Source organism: Leiobunum rupestre, chromosome 2, assembly GCF_980474605.1.
Source record: "Leiobunum rupestre chromosome 2, qqLeiRupe1.1.hap1, whole genome shotgun sequence".
NCBI lineage: Eukaryota > Metazoa > Arthropoda > Arachnida > Opiliones > Sclerosomatidae > Leiobunum > Leiobunum rupestre.
In genome coordinates this window covers 44,543,660-44,569,844 of record NC_143385.1, presented here as the reverse complement: position 1 = coordinate 44,569,844, position 26,185 = coordinate 44,543,660, and positions in this window count along the sequence as shown.

Below are 26,185 nucleotides of genomic sequence, written 5' to 3'. Positions count from 1 at the left end.
AATAACGTTGAATAATTATTGATATCGATAAGCCTGGCAGCTCTGTTTTGTTAACCACACTAAGAATATAAATATAATTTTTTAATTATATCTTAAGAATTATGAATATTTCCAGCTCCAAAATCCATTTATCTGGCAGATTGCCGTGTTGAAATGCCATATTTTGGTAAATTTCTTCAGTCAAACAGGGTTTTGAAGAAACATTGACACTAGCAATTGATAAACAAATCAATAACGTTGAATAATTATTGATATCGATAAGCCTGGCAGCTCTGTTTTGTTAACCACACTAAGAATATAAATATAATTTTTTAATTATATCTTAAGAATTATGAATATTTCCAGCTCCAAAATCCATTTATCTGGAAGATTGCCGTGTTGAAATGCCAAATTTTGGTAAATTTCTTCAGTCAAACAGGGTTTGAAGTAACATTGACACTAGCAATTGATTAACAAATCAATAAACTTGAATAATTATTGATAGAAATATGCCTGGCAGCTCTCTTTTGTTAACCACACTAAGAAAATAAATATAGATTTTTAATTAATTCCAGCTCCAAAATCCATTTATCTGGAAGATTGCCGTGTTGAAATGCGAAATTTTGGTAAATTTCTTCAGTCAAACAGGATTTTGAAGATACATTGACACTAGCAATTGATTAACAAATCTATAAACTTGAATAATTATTGATAGAAATAAGCCTGGCAGCTCTGTTTTGTTAACCACACTAAGAAAATAAATATAAATTTTTAATTAATTCCAGCTCCAAAATCCATTTATCTGGCAGATTGCCGTGTTGAAATGCCTAATTTTGGTAAATTGCTTCAGTCAAACAGGGTTTTGAAGAAACATTGACACTAGCAATTGATTAACAAATCAATAAACTTGAATAATTATTGATAGAAATAAGCCTGGTAGCTCTGTTTTGTTAACCAAACTAAGAAAATAAATATAAATTTTTAATTAATTCCAGCTCCAAAATTCATTTATCTGGCAGATTGCCGTGTTGAAATGCCAAATTTTGGTAAATTTCTTCAGTCAAACAGGGTTTTGAAGAAACATTGAAACTAGCAATTGATTAACAAATCAATAAACTTGATTAATTATTGATATAAATAAGCCTGGCAGCTCTGTTTTGTTAACCACACTAAGAAAATTAATATAAATTTTGAACTAATTCTTAAGAATTATGAATATTTCCTGCTCCAAAATCCATTCATCTGGCAGATTGCCGTGTTGAAATGCCAAATTTTGGTAAATTTCTTCAGTCAAACAGGGTTTTGAAGAAACATTGTCACTAACAATTGATTAACAAATCAATAAATTTGAATAATTATTAATAGAAATAAACCTGGCAGTTCTGTTTTGTTAATTACACTAAGAAAATAAATATAGATTTCGAATTAATTCCAGCTCCAAAATCCATTTATCTGGCAGTTTGCCGTGTTGAAATGCCAAATTTTGGTAAATTTCTTCAGTCAAACAGGGTTTTGAAGAAACATTGACACTAGCAATTGATAAACAAATCAATAACGTTGAATAATTATTGATATCGATAAGCCTGGCAGCTCTGTTTTGTTAACCACACTAAGAATATAAATATAATTTTTTAATTATATCTTAAGAATTATGAATATTTCCAGCTCCAAAATCCATTTATCTGGCAGATTGCCGTGTTGAAATGCCATATTTTGGTAAATTTCTTCAGTCAAACAGGGTTTTGAAGAAACATTGACACTAGCAATTGATTAACAAATCAATAAACTTGATTAATTATTGATATAAATAAGCCTGGCAGCTCTGTTTTGTTAACCACACTAAGAAAATTAATATAAATTTTGAACTAATTCTTAAGAATTATGAATATTTCCTGCTCCAAAATCCATTCATCTGGCAGATTGCCGTGTTGAAATGCCAAATTTTGGTAAATTTCTTCAGTCAAACAGGGTTTTGAAGAAACATTGTCACTAACAATTGATTAACAAATCAATAAATTTGAATAATTATTAATAGAAATAAACCTGGCAGTTCTGTTTTGTTAATTACACTAAGAAAATAAATATAGATTTCGAATTAATTCCAGCTCCAAAATCCATTTATCTGGCAGTTTGCCGTGTTGAAATGCCAAATTTTGGTAAATTTCTTCAGTCAAACAGGGTTTTGAAGAAACATTGACACTAGCAATTGATAAACAAATCAATAACGTTGAATAATTATTGATATCGATAAGCCTGGCAGCTCTGTTTTGTTAACCACACTAAGAATATAAATATAATTTTTTAATTATATCTTAAGAATTATGAATATTTCCAGCTCCAAAATCCTTTTATCTGGCAGATTGCCGTGTTGAAATGCCATATTTTGGTAAATTTCTTCAGTCAAACAGGGTTTTGAAGAAACATTGACACTAGCAATTGATTAACAAATCAATAAACTTGATTAATTATTGATATAAATAAGCCTGGCAGCTCTGTTTTGTTAATTACACTAAGAAAATAAATATAGATTTCGAATTAATTCCAGCTCCAAAATCCATTTATCTGGCAGATTGCAGTGTTGAAATGCCACATTTTGGTAAATTTCTTCAGTCAAACAGGGTTTTGAAGAAACATTGAAACTAGCAATTGATTAACAAATCAATAACGTTGAATAATTATTGATATCGATAAGCCTGGCAGCTCTGTTTTGTTAACCACACTAAGAATATAAATATAATTTTTTAATTATATCTTAAGAATTATGAATATTTCCAGCTCCAAAATCCATTTATCTGGCAGTTTGCCGTGTTGAAATGCCAAATTTTGGTAAATTTCTTCAGTCAAACAGGGTTTTGAAGAAACATTGAAACTAGCAATTGATTAACAAATCAATAAACTTGATTAATTATTGATATAAATAAGCCTGGCAGCTCTGTTTTGTTAACCACACTAAGAAAATTAATATAAATTTTGAACTAATTCTTAAGAATTATGAATATTTCCAGCTCCAAAATCCATTTATCTGGCAGATTGCCGTGTTGAAATGCCAAATTTTGGTAAATTTCTTCAGTCAAACAGGGTTTTGAAGAAACATTGACACTAGCAATTGATTAACAAATCAATAAACTTGAATAATTATTGATGGAAATAAGCCTGGCAGCTCTGTTTTGTTAACCACACTAAGAATATAAATATAATTTTTTAATTATATCTTAAGAATTATGAATATTTTTAGCTCCAAAATCCATTTATCTTTCAGATTGCCGTGTTGAAATGCCATATTTTGGTAAATTTCTTCAGTCAAACAGGGTTTTTAAGAAACATTGACACTAGCAATTGATTAATAAATCAATAAACTTGAATAATTATTGATAGAAATAAGCCTGGCAGCTCTGTTTTGTTAACCACACTAAGAAAATAAATATAGATTTCGAATTAATTCCAGCTCCAAAATCCATTTATCTGGCAGATTGCCGTGTTGAAATGCCAAATTTTGGTAAATTTCTTCAGTCAAACAGGGTTTTGAAGAAACATTGACACTAGCAATTGATTAACAAATCAATAAACTTGAATAATTATTGATATCAATAAACCTGGCAGCTCTGTATTGTTAACCACACAAAGAAAATAAATATAAATTTTGAATTAATTGTTAAGAATTATGAATATTTCCTGCTCCAAAATCCATTCATCTGGCAGATTGCCGTGTTGAAATGCCAAATTTTGGTAAATTTCTTCAGTCAAACAGGGTTTTGAAGAAACATTGTCACTAGCAATTGATTAACAAATCAATAAACTTGAATAATTATTGATAGAAATAAGCCTGGCAGCTCTGTTTTGTTAACCACACTAGGAAAATAAATATAGATTTCGAATTAATTCAAGCTCGAAAATCCATTTATCTGGCAGATTGCCGTGTTGAAATGCCAAATTTTGGTAAATTTCTTCAGTCAAACAGGGTTTTGAAGAAACATTGAAACTAGCAATTGATTAACAAATCAATAAACTTGATTAATTATTGATATAAATAAGCCTGGCAGCTCTGTTTTGTTAACCACACTAAGAAAATTAATATAAATTTTGAACTAATTCTTAAGAATTATGAATATTTCCAGCTCCAAAATCCATTTATCTGGCAGATTGCCGTGTTGAAATGCCAAATTTTGGTAAATTTCTTCAGTCAAACAGGGTTTTGAAGAAACATTGACACTAGCAATTGATTAACAAATCAATAAACTTGAATAATTATTGATGGAAATAAGCCTGGCAGCTCTGTTTTGTTAACCACACTAAGAATATAAATATAATTTTTTAATTATATCTTAAGAATTATGAATATTTCCAGCTCCAAAATCCATTTATCTTTCAGATTGCCGTGTTGAAATGCCATATTTTGGTAAATTTCTTCAGTCAAACAGGGTTTTTAAGAAACATTGACACTAGCAATTGATTAACAAATCAATAAACTTGAATAATTATTGATAGAAATAAGCCTGGCAGCTCTGTTTTGTTAACCACACTAAGAAAATAAATATAGATTTCGAATTAATTCCAGCTCCAAAATCCATTTATCTGGCAGATTGCCGTGTTGAAATGCCAAATTTTGGTAAATTTCTTCAGTCAAACAGGGTTTTGAAGAAACATTGACACTAGCAATTGATTAACAAATCAATAAACTTGAATAATTATTGATATCAATAAACCTGGCAGCTCTGTATTGTTAACCACACAAAGAAAATAAATATAAATTTTGAATTAATTGTTAAGAATTATGAATATTTCCTGCTCCAAAATCCATTCATCTGGCAGATTGCCGTGTTTAAATGCCAAATTTTGGTAAATTTCTTCAGTCAAACAGGGTTTTGAAGAAACATTGTCACTAGCAATTGATTAACAAATCAATAAACTTGAATAATTATTGATAGAAATAAGCCTGGCAGCTCTGTTTTGTTAACCACACTAGGAAAATAAATATAGATTTCGAATTAATTCAAGCTCGAAAATCCATTTATCTGGCAGATTGCCGTGTTGAAATGCCAAATTTTGGTAAATTTCTTCAGTCAAACAGGGTTTTGAAGAAACATTGACACTAGCAATTGATAAACAAATCAATAACGTTGAATAATTATTGATATCGATAAGCCTGGCAGCTCTGTTTTGTTAACCACACTAAGAATATAAATATAATTTTTTAATTATATCTTAAGAATAATGAATATTTCCAGCTCCAAAATCCATTTATCTGGCAGATTGCCGTGTTGAAATGCCATATTTTGGTAAATTTCTTCAGTCAAACAGGGTTTTGAAGAAACATTGACACTAGCAATTGATTAACAAATCAATAAACTTGATTAATTATTAATATAAATAAGCCTGGCAGCTCTGTTTTGTTAATAACACTAAGAAAATAAATATAGATTTCGAATTAATTCCAGCTCCAAAATCCATTTATCTGGCAGTTTGCCGTGTTGAAATGCCAAATTTTGGTAAATTTCTTCAGTCAAACAGGGTTTTGAAGAAACATTGACACTAGCAATTGATAAACAAATCAATAACGTTGAATAATTATTGATATCGATAAGCCTGGCAGCTCTGTTTTGTTAACCACACTAAGAATATAAATATAATTTTTTAATTATATCTTAAGAATTATGAATATTTCCAGCTCCAAAATCCATTTATCTGGCAGATTGCCGTGTTGAAATGCCATATTTTGGTAAATTTCTTCAGTCAAACAGGGTTTTGAAGAAACATTGACACTAGCAATTGATTAACAAATCAATAAACTTGATTAATTATTGATATAAATAAGCCTGGCAGCTCTGTTTTGTTAATTACACTAAGAAAATAAATATAGATTTCGAATTAATTCCAGCTCCAAAATCCATTTATCTGGCAGTTTGCCGTGTTGAAATGCCAAATTTTGGTAAATTTCTTCAGTCAAACAGGGTTTTGAAGAAACATTGACACTAGCAATTGATAAACAAATCAATAACGTTGAATAATTATTGATATCGATAAGCCTGGCAGCTCTGTTTTGTTAACCACACTAAGAATATAAATATAATTTTTTAATTATATCTTAAGAATTATGAATATTTCCAGCTCCAAAATCCATTTATCTTTCAGATTGCCGTCATGAAATGCCATATTTTGGTAAATTTCTTCAGTCAAACAGGGTTTTTAAGAAACACTGACACTAGCAATTGATTAACAAATCAATAAACTTGAATAATTATTGATAGAAATAAGCCTGGCAGCTCTGTTTTGTTAACCACACTAAGAAAATAAATATAGATTTCGAATTAATTCCAGCTCCAAAATCCATTTATCTGGCAGATTGCCGTGTTGAAATGCCAAATTTTGGTAAATTTCTTCAGTCAAACAGGGTTTTGAAGAAACATTGACACTAGCAATTGATTAACAAATCAATAAACTTGAATAATTATTTATATCAATAAACCTGGCAGCTCTGTATTGTTAACCACACAAAGAAAATAAATATAAATTTTGAATTAATGGTTAAGAATTATGAATATTTCCTGCTCCAAAATCCATTCAACTGGCAGTTTGCCGTGTTGAAATGCCAAATTTTGGTAAATTTCTTCAGTCAAACAGGGTTTTGAAGAAACATTGACACTAGCAATTGATAAACAAATCAATAACGTTGAATAATTATTGATATCGATAAGCCTGGCAGCTCTGTTTTGTTAACCACACTAAGAATATAAATATAATTTTTTAATTATATCTTAAGAATTATGAATATTTCCAGCTCCAAAATCCATTTATCTTTCAGATTGCCGTCATGAAATGCCATATTTTGGTAAATTTCTTCAGTCAAACAGGGTTTTTAAGAAACACTGACACTAGCAATTGATTAACAAATCAATAAACTTGAATAATTATTGATAGAAATAAGCCTGGCAGCTCTGTTTTGTTAACCACACTAAGAAAATAAATATAGATTTCGAATTAATTCCAGCTCCAAAATCCATTTATCTGGCAGATTGCCGTGTTGAAATGCCAAATTTTGGTAAATTTCTTCAGTCAAACAGGGTTTTGAAGAAACATTGACACTAGCAATTGATTAACAAATCAATAAACTTGAATAATTATTGATAGAAATAAGCCTGGCAGCTCTGTTTTGTTAACCACACTAGGAAAATAAATATAGATTTCGAATTAATTCAAGCTCGAAAATCCATTTATCTGGCAGATTGCCGTGTTGAAATGCCAAATTTTGGTAAATTTCTTCAATCAAACAGGGTTTTGAAGAAACATTGACACTAGCAATTGATAAACAAATCAATAACGTTGAATAATTATTGATATCGATAAGCCTGGCAGCTCTATTTTGTTAACCACACTAAGAATATAAATATAATTCATTAATTATATCTTAAGAATTATGAATATTTCCAGCTCCAAAATCCATTTATCTGGCAGATTGCCGTGTTGAAATGCCATATTTTGGTAAATTTCTTCAGTCAAACAGGGTTTTGAAGAAACATTGACACTAGCAATTGATTAACAAATCAATAAACTTGATTAATTATTGATATAAATAAGCCTGGCAGCTCTGTTTTGTTAATTACACTAAGAAAATAAATATAGATTTCGAATTAATTCCAGCTCCAAAATCCATTTATCTGGCAGTTTGCCGTGTTGAAATGCCAAATTTTGGTAAATTTCTTCAGTCAAATAGGGTTTTGAAGAAACATTGACACTAGCAATTGATAAACAAATCAATAACGTTGAATAATTATTGATATCGATAAGCCTGGCAGCTCTGTTTTGTTAACCACACTAAGAATATAAATATAATTTTTTAATTATATCTTAAGAATTATGAATATTTCCAGCTCCAAAATCCATTTATCTGGCAGATTGCCGTGTTGAAATGCCATATTTTGGTAAATTTCTTCAGTCAAACAGGGTTTTGAAGAAACATTGACACTAGCAATTGATAAACAAATCAATAACGTTGAATAATTATTGATATCGATAAGCCTGGCAGCTCTGTTTTGTTAACCACACTAAGAATATAAATATAATTTTTTAATTATATCTTAAGAATTATGAATATTTCCAGCTCCAAAATCCATTTATCTGGCAGATGGCCGTGTTGAAATGCCATATTTTGGTAAATTTCTTCAGTCAAACAGGGTTTTGAAGAAACATTGACACTAGCAATTGATTAACAAATCAATAAACTTGATTAATTATTGATATAAATAAGCCTGGCAGCTCTGTTTTGTTAATTACACTAAGAAAATAAATATAGATTTCGAATTAATTCCAGCTCCAAAATCCATTTATCTGGCAGTTTGCCGTGTTGAAATGCCAAATTTTGGTAAATTTCTTCAGTCAAACAGGGTTTTGAAGAAACATTGACACTAGCAATTGATTAACAAATCAATAAACTTGAATAATTATTGATAGAAATAAGCCTGGCAGCTCTGTTTTGTTAACCACACTAAGAAAATAAATATAGATTTCGAATTAATTCAAGCTCCAAAATCCATTTATCTGGCAGATTGCCGTGTTGAAATGCCACATTTTGGTAAATTTCTTCAGTCAAACAGGGTTTTGAAGAAACATTGACACTAGCAGTTGATAAACAAATCAATAACGTTGAATAAAATTGATATCAATAAGCCTGGCAGCTCTGTTTTGTTAACCACACTAAGAATATAAATATAATTTTTAAATTATATCTTAAGAATTATGAATATTTCCAGCTCCAAAATCCATTTATCTTTCAGATTGCCGTGTTGAAATGCCATATTTTGGTAAATTTCTTCAGTCAAACAGGGTTTTTAAGAAACATTGACACTAGCAATTGATTAACAAATCAATAAACTTGAATAATTATTGATAGAAATAAGCCTGGCAGCTCTGTTTTGTTAACCACACTAAGAAAATAAATATAGATTTCGAATTAATTCCAGCTCCAAAATCCATTTATCTGGCAGATTGCCGTGTTGAAATGCCAAATTTTGGTAAATTTCTTCAGTCAAACAGGGTTTTGAAGAAACATTGACACTAGCAATTGATAACAAATCAATAAACTTGAATAATTATTGATATCAATAAACCTGGCAGCTCTGTATTGTTAACCACACAAAGAAAATAAATATAAATTTTGAATTAATTGTTAAGAATTATGAATATTTCCTGCTCCAAAATCCATTCATCTGGCAGATTGCCGTGTTGAAATGCCAAATTTTGGTAAATTTCTTCAGTCAAGCAGGGTTTTGAAGAAACATTGTCACTAGCAATTGATTAACAAATCAATAAACTTGAATAATTATTGATAGAAATAAGCCTGGCAGCTCTGTTTTGTTAACCACACTAGGAAAATAAATATAGATTTCGAATTAATTCAAGCTCGAAAATCCATTTATCTGGCAGATTGCCGTGTTGAAATGCCAAATTTTGGTAAATTTCTTCAGTCAAACAGGGTTTTGAAGAAACATTGACACTAGCAATTGATAAACAAATCAATAACGTTGAATAATTATTGATATCGATAAGCCTGGCAGCTCTGTTTTGTTAACCACACTAAGAATATAAATATAATTTTTAAATTATATCTTAAGAATTATGAATATTTCCAGCTCCAAAATCCATTTATCTTTCAGATTGCCGTGTTGAAATGCCATATTTTGGTAAATTTCTTCAGTCAAACAGGGTTTTTAAGAAACATTGACACTAGCAATTTATTAACAAATCAATAAACTTGAATAATTATCGATAGAAATAAGCCTGGCAGCTCTGTTTTGTTAACCACACTAAGAAAATAAATATAGATTTCGAATTAATTCCAGCTCCAAAATCCATTTATCTGGCAGATTGCCGTGTTGAAATGCCAAATTTTGGTAAATTTCTTCAGTCAAACAGGGTTTTGAAGAAACATTGACACTAGCAATTGATTAACAAATCAATAAACTTGAATAATTATTGATATCAATAAACCTGGCAGCTCTGTATTGTTAACCACACAAAGAAAATAAATATAAATTTTGAATTAATTGTTAAGAATTATGAATATTTCCTGCTCCAAAATCCATTCATCTGGCAGATTGCCGTGTTGAAATGCCAAATTTTGGTAAATTTCTTCAGTCAAGCAGGGTTTTGAAGAAACATTGACACTAGCAATTGATTAACAAATCAATAAACTTGAATAATCATTGATATAAATAAGCCTGGCAGCTCTGTTTTGTTAACCACATTAAGAAAATAAATATAAATTTTGAATTAATTCCAGCTCCAAAATCCATTTATCTGGAAGATTGCCGGTTTGAAATGCCAAATTTTGGTAAATTTCTTCAGTCAAACAGGGTTTGAAGTAACATTGACACTAGCAATTGATTAACAAATCAATAAACTTGAATAATTATTGATAGAAATATGCCTGGCAGCTCTCTTTTGTTAACCACACTAAGAAAATAAATATAGATTTTTAATTAATTCCAGCTCCAAAATCCATTTATCTGGAAGATTGCCGTGTTGAAATGCCAAATTTTGGTAAATTTCTTCAGTCAAACAGGATTTTGAAGATACATTGACACTAGCAATTGATTAACAAATCTATAAACTTGAATAATTATTGATAGAAATAAGCCTGGCAGCTCTGTTTTGTTAACCACACTAAGAAAATAAATATAAATTTTTAATTAATTCCAGCTCCAAAATCCATTTATCTGGCAGATTGCCGTGTTGAAATGCCTAATTTTGGTAAATTGCTTCAGTCAAACAGGGTTTTGAAGAAACATTGACACTAGCAATTGATTAACAAATCAATAAACTTGAATAATTATTGATAGAAATAAGCCTGGTAGCTCTGTTTTGTTAACCAAACTAAGAAAATAAATATAATTTTTTAATTATATCTTAAGAATTATGAATATTTCCAGCTCCAAAATCCATTTATCTGGCAGATTGCCGTGTTGAAATGCCATATTTTGGTAAATTTCTTCAGTCAAACAGGGTTTTGAAGAAACATTGACACTAGCAATTGATTAACAAATCAATAAACTTGATTAATTATTGATATAAATAAGCCTGGCAGCTCTGTTTTGTTAATTACACTAAGAAAATAAATATAGATTTCGAATTAATTCCAGCTCCAAAATCCATTTATCTGGCAGATTGCAGTGTTGAAATGCCACATTTTGGTAAATTTCTTCAGTCAAACAGGGTTTTGAAGAAACATTGAGACTAGCAATTGATTAACAAATCAATAAACTTGATTAATTATTGATATAAATAAGCCTGGCAGCTCTGTTTTGTTAACCACACTAAGAAAATTAATATAAATTTTGAACTAATTCTTAAGAATTATGAATATTTCCAGCTCCAAAATCCATTTATCTGGCAGTTTGCCGTGTTGAAATGCCAAATTTTGGTAAATTTCTTCAGTCAAACAGGGTTTTGAAGAAACATTGAGACTAGCAATTGATTAACAAATCAATTAACTTGATTAATTATTGATATAAATAAGCCTGGCAGCTCTGTTTTGTTAACCACACTAAGAAAATTAATATAAATTTTGAACTAATTCTTAAGAATTATGAATATTTCCAGCTCCAAAATCCATTTATCTGGCAGATTGCCGTGTTGAAATGCCAAATTTTGGTAAATTTCTTCAGTCAAACAGGGTTTTGAAGAAACATTGACACTAGCAATTGATTAACAAATCAATAAACTTGAATAATTATTGATGGAAATAAGCCTGGCAGCTCTGTTTTGTTAACCACACTAAGAATATAAATATAATTTTTTAATTATATCTTAAGAAATATGAATATTTCCAGCTCCAAAATCCATTTATCTTTCAGATTGCCGTGTTGAAATGCCATATTTTGGTAAATTTCTTCAGTCAAACAGGGTTTTGAAGAAACATTGACACTAGCAATTGATTAACAAATCAATAAACTTGAATAATTATTGATAGAAATAAGCCTGGCAGCTCTGTTTTGTTAACCACACTAAGAATATAAATATAATTTTTTAATTATATCTTAAGAATTATGAATATTTCCAGCTCCAAAATCCATTTATCTGGCAGATTGCCGTGTTGAAATGCCATATTTTGGTAAATTTCTTCAGTCAAACAGGGTTTTGAAGAAACATTGACACTAGCAATTGATTAACAAATCAATAAACTTGAATAATTATTGATAGAAATAAGCCTGGCAGCTCTGTTTTGTTAACCACACTAAGAAAATAAATATAGATTTCGAATTAATTCAAGCTCCAAAATCCATTTATCTGGCAGATTGCCGTGTTGAAATGCCACATTTTGGTAAATTTCTTCAGTCAAACAGGGTTTTGAAGAAACATTGACACTAGCAGTTGATAAACAAATCAATAACGTTGAATAATTATTGATATCGATAAGCCTGGCAGCTCTGTTTTGTTAACCACACTAAGAATATAAATATAATTTTTAAATTATATCTTAAGAATTATGAATATTTCCAGCTCCAAAATCCATTTATCTTTCAGATTGCCGTGTTGAAATGCCATATTTTGGTAAATTTCTTCAGTCAAACAGGGTTTTTAAGAAACATTGACACTAGCAATTGATTAACAAATCAATAAACTTGAATAATTATTGATAGAAATAAGCCTGGCAGCTCTGTTTTGTTAACCACACTAAGAAAATAAATATAGATTTCGAATTAATTCCAGCTCCAAAATCCATTTATCTGGCAGATTGCCGTGTTGAAATGCCAAATTTTGGTAAATTTCTTCAGTCAAACAGGGTTTTGAAGAAACATTGACACTAGCAATTGATTAACAAATCAATAAACTTGAATAATTATTGATATCAATAAACCTGGCAGCTCTGTATTGTTAACCACACAAAGAAAATAAATATAAATTTTGAATTAATTGTTAAGAATTATGAATATTTCCTGCTCCAAAATCCATTCATCTGGCAGATTGCCGTGTTGAAATGCCAAATTTTGGTAAATTTCTTCAGTCAAGCAGGGTTTTGAAGAAACATTGTCACTAGCAATTGATTAACAAATCAATAAACTTGAATAATTATTGATAGAAATAAGCCTGGCAGCTCTGTTTTGTTAACCACACTAGGAAAATAAATATAGATTTCGAATTAATTCAAGCTCGAAAATCCATTTATCTGGCAGATTGCCGTGTTGAAATGCCAAATTTTGGTAAATTTCTTCAGTCAAACAGGGTTTTGAAGAAACATTGACACTAGCAATTGATAAACAAATCAATAACGTTGAATAATTATTGATATCGATAAGCCTGGCAGCTCTGTTTTGTTAACCACCCTAAGAATATAAATATAATTTTTAAATTATATCTTAAGAATTATGAATATTTCCAGCTCCAAAATCCATTTATCTTTCAGATTGCCGTGTTGAAATGCCATATTTTGGTAAATTTCTTCAGTCAAACAGGGTTTTTAAGAAACATTGACACTAGCAATTGATTAACAAATCAATAAACTTGAATAATTATTGATAGAAATAAGCCTGGCAGCTCTGTTTTGTTAACCACACTAAGAAAATAAATATAGATTTCGAATTAATTCCAGCTCCAAAATCCATTTATCTGGCAGATTGCCGTGTTGAAATGCCAAATTTTGGTAAATTTCTTCAGTCAAACAGGGTTTTGACGAAACATTGACACTAGCAATTGATTAACAAATCAATAAACTTGAATAATTATTGATATCAATAAACCTGGCAGCTCTGTATTGTTAACCACACAAAGAAAATAAATATAAATTTTGAATTAATTGTTAAGAATTATGAATATTTCCTGCTCCAAAATCCATTCATCTGGCAGATTGCCGTGTTGAAATGCCAAATTTTGGTAAATTTCTTCAGTCAAGCAGGGTTTTGAAGAAACATTGACACTAGCAATTGATTAACAAATCAATAAACTTGAATAATCATTGATATAAATAAGCCTGGCAGCTCTGTTTTGTTAACCACATTAAGAAAATAAATATAAATTTTGAATTAATTCCAGCTCCAAAATCCATTTATCTGGAAGATTGCCGTGTTGAAATGCCAAATTTTGGTAAATTTCTTCAGTCAAACAGGGTTTGAAGTAACATTGACACTAGCAATTGATTAACAAATCAATAAACTTGAATAATTATTGATAGAAATATGCCTGGCAGCTCTCTTTTGTTAACCACACTAAGAAAATAAATATAGATTTTTAATTAATTCCAGCTCCAAAATCCATTTATCTGGAAGATTGCCGTGTTGAAATGCCAAATTTTGGTAAATTTCTTCAGTCAAACAGGATTTTGAAGATACATTGACACTAGCAATTGATTAACAAATCTATAAACTTGAATAATTATTGATAGAAATAAGCCTGGCAGCTCTGTTTTGTTAACCAAACTAAGAAAATAAATATAAATTTTTAATTAATTCCAGCTCCAAAATTCATTTATCTGGCAGATTGCCGTGTTGAAATGCCAAATTTTGGTAAATTTCTTTAGTCAAACAGGGTTTTGAAGAAACATTGAAACTAGCAATTGATTAACAAATCAATAAACTTGATTAATTATTGATATAAATAAGCCTGGCAGCTCTGTTTTGTTAACCACACTAAGAAAATTAATATAAATTTTGAACTAATTCTTAAGAATTATGAATATTTCCTGCTCCAAAATCCATTCATCTGGCAGATTGCCGTGTTGAAATGCCAAATTTTGGTAAATTTCTTCAGTCAAACAGGGTTTTGAAGAAACATTGTCACTAACAATTGATTAACAAATCAATAAATTTGAATAATTATTAATAGAAATAAACCTGGCAGTTCTGTTTTGTTAATTACACTAAGAAAATAAATATAGATTTCGAATTAATTCCAGCTCCAAAATCCATTTATCTGGCAGTTTGCCGTGTTGAAATGCCAAATTTTGGTAAATTTCTTCAGTCAAACAGGGTTTTGAAGAAACATTGACACTAGCAATTGATAAACAAATCAATAACGTTGAATAATTATTGATATCGATAAGCCTGGCAGCTCTGTTTTGTTAACCACACTAAGAATATAAATATAATTTTTTAATTATATCTTAAGAATTATGAATATTTCCAGCTCCAAAATCCATTTATCTGGCAGATTGCCGTGTTGAAATGCCATATTTTGGTAAATTTCTTCAGTCAAACAGGGTTTTGAAGAAACATTGACACTAGCAATTGATTAACAAATCAATAAACTTGATTAATTATTGATATAAATAAGCCTGGCAGCTCTGTTTTGTTAACCACACTAAGAAAATTAATATAAATTTTGAACTAATTCTTAAGAATTATGAATATTTCCTGCTCCAAAATCCATTCATCTGGCAGATTGCCGTGTTGAAATGCCAAATTTTGGTAAATTTCTTCAGTCAAACAGGGTTTTGAAGAAACATTGTCACTAACAATTGATTAACAAATCAATAAATTTGAATAATTATTAATAGAAATAAACCTGGCAGTTCTGTTTTGTTAATTACACTAAGAAAATAAATATAGATTTCGAATTAATTCCAGCTCCAAAATCCATTTATCTGGCAGTTTGCCGTGTTGAAATGCCAAATTTTGGTAAATTTCTTCAGTCAAACAGGGTTTTGAAGAAACATTGACACTAGCAATTGATAAACAAATCAATAACGTTGAATAATTATTGATATCGATAAGCCTGGCAGCTCTGTTTTGTTAACCACACTAAGAATATAAATATAATTTTTTAATTATATCTTAAGAATTATGAATATTTCCAGCTCCAAAATCCATTTATCTGGCAGATTGCCGTGTTGAAATGCCATATTTTGGTAAATTTCTTCAGTCAAACAGGGTTTTGAAGAAACATTGACACTAGCAATTGATTAACAAATCAATAAACTTGATTAATTATTGATATAAATAAGCCTGGCAGCTCTGTTTTGTTAATTACACTAAGAAAATAAATATAGATTTCGAATTAATTCCAGCTCCAAAATCCATTTATCTGGCAGATTGCAGTGTTGAAATGCCACATTTTGGTAAATTTCTTCAGTCAAACAGGGTTTTGAAGAAACATTGAAACTAGCAATTGATTAACAAATCAATAACGTTGAATAATTATTGATATCGATAAGCCTGGCAGCTCTGTTTTGTTAACCACACTAAGAATATAAATATAATTTTTTAATTATATCTTAAGAATTATGAATATTTCCAGCTCCAAAATCCATTTATCTGGCAGTTTGCCGTGTTGAAATGCCAAATTTTGGTAAATTTCTTCAGTCAAACAGGGTTTTGAAGAAACATTGAAACTAGCAATTGATTAACAAATCAATAAACTTGATTAATTATTGATATAAATAAGCCTGGCAGCTCTGTTTTGTTAACCACACTAAGAAAATTAATATAAATTTTGAACTAATTCTTAAGAATTATGAATATTTCCAGCTCCAAAATCCATTTATCTGGCAGATTGCCGTGTTGAAATGCCAAATTTTGGTAAATTTCTTCAGTCAAACAGGGTTTTGAAGAAACATTGACACTAGCAATTGATTAACAAATCAATAAACTTGAATAATTATTGATGGAAATAAGCCTGGCAGCTCTGTTTTGTTAACCACACTAAGAATATAAATATAATTTTTTAATTATATCTTAAGAATTATGAATATTTCCAGCTCCAAAATCCATTTATCTTTCAGATTGCCGTGTTGAAATGCCATATTTTGGTAAATTTCTTCAGTCAAACAGGGTTTTTAAGAAACATTGACACTAGCAATTGATTAATAAATCAATAAACTTGAATAATTATTGATAGAAATAAGCCTGGCAGCTCTGTTTTGTTAACCACACTAAGAAAATAAATATAGATTTCGAATTAATTCCAGCTCCAAAATCCATTTATCTGGCAGATTGCCGTGTTGAAATGCCAAATTTTGGTAAATTTCTTCAGTCAAACAGGGTTTTGAAGAAACATTGACACTAGCAATTGATTAACAAATCAATAAACTTGAATAATTATTGATATCAATAAACCTGGCAGCTCTGTATTGTTAACCACACAAAGAAAATAAATATAAATTTTGAATTAATTGTTAAGAATTATGAATATTTCCTGCTCCAAAATCCATTCATCTGGCAGATTGCCGTGTTGAAATGCCAAATTTTGGTAAATTTCTTCAGTCAAACAGGGTTTTGAAGAAACATTGTCACTAGCAATTGATTAACAAATCAATAAACTTGAATAATTATTGATAGAAATAAGCCTGGCAGCTCTGTTTTGTTAACCACACTAGGAAAATAAATATAGATTTCGAATTAATTCAAGCTCGAAAATCCATTTATCTGGCAGATTGCCGTGTTGAAATGCCAAATTTTGGTAAATTTCTTCAGTCAAACAGGGTTTTGAAGAAACATTGACACTAGCAATTGATAAACAAATCAATAACGTTGAATAATTATTGATATCGATAAGCCTGGCAGCTCTGTTTTGTTAACCACAATAAGAATATAAATATAATTTTTTAATTATATCTTAAGAATAATGAATATTTCCAGCTCCAAAATCCATTTATCTGGCAGATTGCCGTGTTGAAATGCCATATTTTGGTAAATTTCTTCAGTCAAACAGGATTTTGAAGAAACATTGACACTAGCAATTGATTAACAAATCAATAAACTTGATTAATTATTAATATAAATAAGCCTGGCAGCTCTGTTTTGTTAATAACACTAAGAAAATAAATATAGATTTCGAATTAATTCCAGCTCCAAAATCCATTTATCTGGCAGTTTGCCGTGTTGAAATGCCAAATTTTGGTAAATTTCTTCAGTCAAACAGGGTTTTGAAGAAACATTGACACTAGCAATTGATAAACAAATCAATAACGTTGAATAATTATTGATATCGATAAGCCTGGCAGCTCTGTTTTGTTAACCACACTAAGAATATAAATATAATTTTTTAATTATATCTTAAGAATTATGAATATTTCCAGCTCCAAAATCCATTTATCTGGCAGATTGCCGTGTTGAAATGCCATATTTTGGTAAATTTCTTCAGTCAAACAGGGTTTTGAAGAAACATTGACACTAGCAATTGATTAACAAATCAATAAACTTGATTAATTATTGATATAAATAAGCCTGGCAGCTCTGTTTTGTTAATTACACTAAGAAAATAAATATAGATTTCGAATTAATTCCAGCTCCAAAATCCATTTATCTGGCAGTTTGCCGTGTTGAAATGCCAAATTTTGGTAAATTTCTTCAGTCAAACAGGGTTTTGAAGAAACATTGACACTAGCAATTGATAAACAAATCAATAACGTTGAATAATTATTGATATCGATAAGCCTGGCAGCTCTGTTTTGTTAACCACACTAAGAATATAAATATAATTTTTTAATTATATCTTAAGAATTATGAATATTTCCAGCTCCAAAATCCATTTATCTTTCAGATTGCCGTGTTGAAATGCCATATTTTGGTAAATTTCTTCAGTCAAACAGGGTTTTTAAGAAACACTGACACTAGCAATTGATTAACAAATCAATAAACTTGAATAATTATTGATAGAAATAAGCCTGGCAGCTCTGTTTTGTTAACCACACTAAGAAAATAAATATAGATTTCGAATTAATTCCAGCTCCAAAATCCATTTATCTGGCAGATTGCCGTGTTGAAATGCCAAATTTTGGTAAATTTCTTCAGTCAAACAGGGTTTTGAAGAAACATTGACACTAGCAATTGATTAACAAATCAATAAACTTGAATAATTATTTATATCAATAAACCTGGCAGCTCTGTATTGTTAACCACACAAAGAAAATAAATATAAATTTTGAATTAATGGTTAAGAATTATGAATATTTCCTGCTCCAAAATCCATTCAACTGGCAGATTGCCGTGTTGAAATGCCAAATTTGGGTAAATTTCTTCAGTCAAACAGGGTTTTGAAGAAACATTGACACTAGCAATTGATTAACAAATCAATAAACTTGAATAATTATTGATAGAAATAAGCCTGGCAGCTCTGTTTTGTTAACCACACTAGGAAAATAAATATAGATTTCGAATTAATTCAAGCTCGAAAATCCATTTATCTGGCAGATTGCCGTGTTGAAATGCCAAATTTTGGTAAATTTCTTCAGTCAAACAGGGTTTTGAAGAAACATTGACACTAGCAATTGATAAACAAATCAATAACGTTGAATAATTATTGATATCGATAAGCCTGGCAGCTCTGTTTTGTTAACCACACTAAGAATATAAATATAATTTTTTAATTATATCTTAAGAATTATGAATATTTCCAGCTCCAAAATCCATTTATCTGGCAGATTGCCGTGTTGAAATGCCATATTTTGCTAAATTTCTTCAGTCAAACAGGGTTTTGAAGAAACATTGACACTAGCAATTGATTAACAAATCAATAAACTTGATTAATTATTGATATAAATAAGCCTGGCAGCTCTGTTTTGTTAATTACACTAAGAAAATAAATATAGATTTCGAATTAATTCCAGCTCCAAAATCCATTTATCTGGCAGTTTGCCGTGTTGAAATGCCAAATTTTGGTAAATTTCTTCAGTCAAACAGGGTTTTGAAGAAACATTGACACTAGCAATTGATAAACAAATCAATAACGTTGAATAATTATTGATATCGATAAGCCTGGCAGCTCTATTTTGTTAACCACACTAAGAATATAAATATAATTCATTAATTATATCTTAAGAATTATGAATATTTCCAGCTCCAAAATCCATTTATCTGGCAGATTGCCGTGTTGAAATGCCATATTTTGGTAAATTTCTTCAGTCAAACAGGGTTTTGAAGAAACATTGACACTAGCAATTGATTAACACATCAATAAACTTGATTAATTATTGATATAAATAAGCCTGGCAGCTCTGTTTTGTTAATTACACTAAGAAAATAAATATAGATTTCGAATTAATTCCAGCTCCAAAATCCATTTATCTGGCAGTTTGCCGTGTTGAAATGCCAAATTTTGGTAAATTTCTTCAGTCAAATAGGGTTTTGAAGAAACATTGACACTAGCAATTGATAAACAAATCAATAACGTTGAATAATTATTGATATCGATAAGCCTGGCAGCTCTGTTTTGTTAACCACACTAAGAATATAAATATAATTTTTTAATTATATCTTAAGAATTATGAATATTTCCAGCTCCAAAATCCATTTATCTGGCAGATTGCCGTGTTGAAATGCCATATTTTGGTAAATTTCTTCAGTCAAACAGGGTTTTGAAGAAACATTGACACTAGCAATTGATAAACAAATCAATAACGTTGAATAATTATTGATATCGATAAGCCTGGCAGCTCTGTTTTGTTAACCACACTAAGAATATAAATATAATTTTTTAATTATATCTTAAGAATTATGAATATTTCCAGCTCCAAAATCCATTTATCTGGCAGATGGTCGTGTTGAAATGCCATATTTTGGTAAATTTCTTCAGTCAAACAGGGTTTTGAAGAAACATTGACACTAGCAATTGATTAACAAATCAATAAACTTGATTAATTATTGATATAAATAAGCCTGGCAGCTCTGTTTTGTTAATTACACTAAGAAAATAAATATAGATTTCGAATTAATTCCAGCTCCAAAATCCATTTATCTGGCAGTTTGCCGTGTTGAAATGCCAATTTTTGGTAAATTTCTTCAGTCAAACAGGGTTTTGAAGAAACATTGACACTAGCAATTGATAAACAAATCAATAACGTTGAATAATTATTGATATCGATAAGCCTGGCAGCTCTGTTTTGTTAACCACACTAAGAATATAAATATAATTTTTTAATTATATCTTAAGAATTATGAATATTTCCAGCTCCAAAATCCATTTATCTGGCAGATTGCCGTGTTGAAATGCCATATTTTGGTAAATTTCTTCAGTCAAACAGGGTTTTGAAGAAACATTGACACTAGCAATTGATTAACAAATCAATAAACTTGAATAATTATTGATAGAAATAAGCCTGGCAGCTCTGTTTTGTTAACCACACTAAGAAAATAAATATAGATTTCGAATTAATTCAAGCTCCAAAATCCATTTATCTGGCAGATTGCCGTGTTGAAATGCCACATTTTGGTAAATTTCTTCAGTCAAACAGGGTTTTGAAGAAACATTGACACTAGCAATTGATAAACAAATCAATAACGTTGAATAATTATTGATATCGATAAGCCTGGCAGCTCTGTTTTGTTAACCACACTAAGAATATAAATATAATTTTTTAATTATATCTTAAGAATTATGAATATTTCCAGCTCCAAAATCCATTTATCTGGCAGATTGCCGTGTTGAAATGCCATATTTTGGTAAATTTCTTCAGTCAAACAGGGTTTTGAAGAAACATTGACACTAGCAATTGATAAACAAATCAATAACGTTGAATAATTATTGATATCGATAAGCCTGGCAGCTCTGTTTTGTTAACCACACTAAGAATATAAATATAATTTTTTAATTATATCTTAAGAATTATGAATATTTCCAGCTCCAAAATCCATTTATCTGGCAGATGGTCGTGTTGAAATGCCATATTTTGGTAAATTTCTTCAGTCAAACAGGGTTTTGAAGAAACATTGACACTAGCAATTGATTAACAAATCAATAAACTTGATTAATTATTGATATAAATAAGCCTGGCAGCTCTGTTTTGTTAATTACACTAAGAAAATAAATATAGATTTCGAATTAATTCCAGCTCCAAAATCCATTTATCTGGCAGTTTGCCGTGTTGAAATGCCAATTTTTGGTAAATTTCTTCAGTCAAACAGGGTTTTGAAGAAACATTGACACTAGCAATTGATAAACAAATCAATAACGTTGAATAATTATTGATATCGATAAGCCTGGCAGCTCTGTTTTGTTAACCACACTAAGAATATAAATATAATTTTTTAATTATATCTTAAGAATTATGAATATTTCCAGCTCCAAAATCCATTTATCTGGCAGATTGCCGTGTTGAAATGCCATATTTTGGTAAATTTCTTCAGTCAAACAGGGTTTTGAAGAAACATTGACACTAGCAATTGATTAACAAATCAATAAACTTGAATAATTATTGATAGAAATAAGCCTGGCAGCTCTGTTTTGTTAACCACACTAAGAAAATAAATATAGATTTCGAATTAATTCAAGCTCCAAAATCCATTTATCTGGCAGATTGCCGTGTTGAAATGCCACATTTTGGTAAATTTCTTCAGTCAAACAGGGTTTTGAAGAAACATTGACACTAGCAGTTGATAAACAAATCAATAACGTTGAATAATTATTGATATCGATAAGCCTGGCAGCTCTGTTTTGTTAACCACACTAAGAATATAAATATAATTTTTAAATTATATCTTAAGAATTATGAATATTTCCAGCTCCAAAATCCATTTATCTTTCAGATTGCCGTGTTGAAATGCCATATTTTGGTAAATTTCTTCAGTCAAACAGGGTTTTTAAGAAACATTGACACTAGCAATTGATTAACAAATCAATAAACTTGAATAATTATTGATAGAAATAAGCCTGGCAGCTCTGTTTTGTTTACCACACTAAGAAAATAAATATAGATTTCGAATTAATTCCAGCTCCAAAATCCATTTATCTGGCAGATTGCCGTGTTGAAATGCCAAATTTTGGTAAATTTCTTCAGTCAAACAGGGTTTTGAAGAAACATTGACACTAGCAATTGATTAACAAATCAATAAACTTGAATAATTATTGATATCAATAAACCTGGCAGCTCTGTATTGTTAACCACACAAAGAAAATAAATATAAATTTTGAATTAATTGTTAAGAATTATGAATATTTCCTGCTCCAAAATCCATTCATCTGGCAGATTGCCGTGTTGAAATGCCAAATTTTGGTAAATTTCTTCAGTCAAGCAGGGTTTTGAAGAAACATTGTCACTAGCAATTGATTAACAAATCAATAAACTTGAATAATTATTGATAGAAATAAGCCTGGCAGCTCTGTTTTGTTAACCACACTAGGAAAATAAATATAGATTTCGAATTAATTCAAGCTCGAAAATCCATTTATCTGGCAGATTGCCGTGTTGAAATGCCAAATTTTGGTAAATTTCTTCAGTCAAACAGGGTTTTGAAGAAACATTGACACTAGCAATTGATAAACAAATCAATAACGTTGAATAATTATTGATATCGATAAGCCTGGCAGCTCTGTTTTGTTAACCACACTAAGAATATAGATATTATTGAAAAATTATATTTATATTCTTAGTGTGGTTAACAAAACAGAGCTGCCAGGCTTATCGATATCAATAATTATTCAACGTTATTGATTTGTTTATCAATTGCTAGTGTCAATGTTTCTTCAAAACCCTGTTTGACTGAAGAAATTTACCAAAATTTGGCATTTCAACACGGCAATCTGCCAGATAAATGGATTTTCGAGCTTGAATTAATTCGAAATCTATATTTATTTTCCTAGTGTGGTTAACAAAACAGAGCTGCCAGGCTTATTTCTATCAATAATTATTCAAGTTTATTGATTTGTTAATCAATTGCTAGTGACAATGTTTCTTCAAAACCCTGCTTGACTGAAGAAATTTACCAAAATTTGGCATTTCAACACGGCAATCTGCCAGATGAATGGATTTTGGAGCAGGAAATATTCATAATTCTTAACAATTAATTCAAAATTTATATTTATTTTCTTTGTGTGGTTAACAATACAGAGCTGCCAGGTTTATTGATATCAATAATTATTCAAGTTTATTGATTTGTTAATCAATTGCTAGTGTCAATGTTTCTTCAAAACCCTGTTTGACTGAAGAAATTTACCAAAATTTGGCATTTCAACACGGCAATCTGCCAGATAAATGGATTTTGGAGCTGGAATTAATTCGAAATCTTTATTTATTTTCTTAGTGTGGTTAACAAAACAGAGCTGCCAGGCTTATTTCTATCAATAATTATTCAAGTTTATTGATTTGTTAATCAATTGCTAGTGTCAATGTTTCTTCAAAACCCTGTTTGACTGAAGAAATTTACCAAAATTTGGCATTTCAACACGGCAAACTGCCAGATAAATGGATTTTGGAGCTGGAATTAATTCGAAATCTATATTTATTTTCTTAGTGTAATTAACAAAACAGAGCTGCCAGGCTTATTTATATCAATAATTAATCAAGTTTATTGATTTGTTAATCAATTGCTAGTGTCAATGTTTCTTCAAAACCCTGTTTGACTGAAGAAATTTACCAAAATATGGCATTTCAACACGGCAATCTGCCAGATAAATGGATTTTGGAGCTGGAAATATTCATAATTCTTAAGATATAATTAAAAAATTATATTTATATTCTTAGTGTGGTTAACAGAACAGAGCTGCCAGGCTTATCGATATCAATAATTATTCAACGTTATTGATTTGTTTATCAATTGCTAGTGTCAATGTTTCTTCAAAACCCTGTTTGACTGAAGAAATTTACCAAAATATGGCATTTCAACACGGCAATCTGCCAGATAAATGGATTTTGGAGCTGGAAATATTCATAATTCTTAAGATATAATTAAAAAATTATATTTATATTCTTAGTGTGGTTAACAAAACAGAGCTGCCAGGCTTATCGATATCAATAATTATTCAACGTTATTGATTTGTTTATCAATTGCTAGTGTCAATGTTTCTTCAAAACCCTATTTGACTGAAGAAATTTACCAAAATTTGGCATTTCAACACGGCAAACTGCCAGATAAATGGATTTTGGAGCTGGAATTAATTCGAAATCTATATTTATTTTCTTAGTGTAATTAACAAAACAGAGCTGCCAGGCTTATTTATATCAATAATTAATCAAGTTTATTGATTTGTTAATCAATTGCTAGTGTCAATGTTTCTTCAAAACCCTGTTTGACTGAAGAAATTTACCAAAATATGGCATTTCAACACGGCAATCTGCCAGATAAATGGATTTTGGAGCTGGAAATATTCATAATTCTTAAGATATAATTAATGAATTATATTTATATTCTTAGTGTGGTTAACAAAACAGAGCTGCCAGGCTTATCGATATCAATAATTATTCAACGTTATTGATTTGTTTATCAATTGCTAGTGTCAATGTTTCTTCAAAACCCTGTTTGACTGAAGAAATTTACCAAAATTTGGCATTTCAACACGGCAATCTGCCAGATGAATGGATTTTGGAGCAGGAAATATTCATAATTCTTAACCATTAATTCAAAATTTATATTTATTTTCTTTGTGTGGTTAACAATACAGAGCTGCCAGGTTTATTGATATAAATAATTATTCAAGTTTATTGATTTGTTAATCAATTGCTAGTGTCAATGTTTCTTCAAAACCCTGTTTGACTGAAGAAATTTACCAAAATTTGGCATTTCAACACGGCAAACTGCCAGATAAATGGATTTTGGAGCTGGAATTAATTCGAAATCTATATTTATTTTCTTAGTGTAATTAACAAAACAGAGCTGCCAGGCTTATTTATATCAATAATTAATCAAGTTTATTGATTTGTTAATCAATTGCTAGTGTCAATGTTTCTTCAAAACCCTGTTTGACTGAAGAAATTTACCAAAATATGGCATTTCAACACGGCAATCTGCCAGATAAATGGATTTTGGAGCTGGAAATATTCATAATTCTTAAGATATAATTAAAAAATTATATTTATATTCTTAGTGTGGTTAACAAAACAGAGCTGCCAGGCTTATCGATATCAATAATTATTCAACGTTATTGATTTGTTTATCAATTGCTTGTGTCAATGTTTCTTCAAAACCCTGTTTGACTGAAGAAATTTACCAAAATTTGGCATTTCAACACGGCAATCTGCCAGATAAATGGATTTTCGAGCTTGAATTAATTCGAAATCTATATTTATTTTCCTAGTGTGGTTAACAAAACAGAGCTGCCAGGCTTATTTCTATCAATAATTATTCAAGTTTATTGATTTGTTAATCAATTGCTAGTGACAATGTTTCTTCAAAACCCTGTTTGACTGAAGAAATTTACCAAAATTTGGCATTTCAACACGGCAATCTGCCAGATGAATGGATTTTGGAGCAGGAAATATTCATAATTCTTAACAATTAATTCAAAATTTATATTTATTTTCTTTGTGTGGTTAACAATACAGAGCTGCCAGGTTTATTGATATCAATAATTA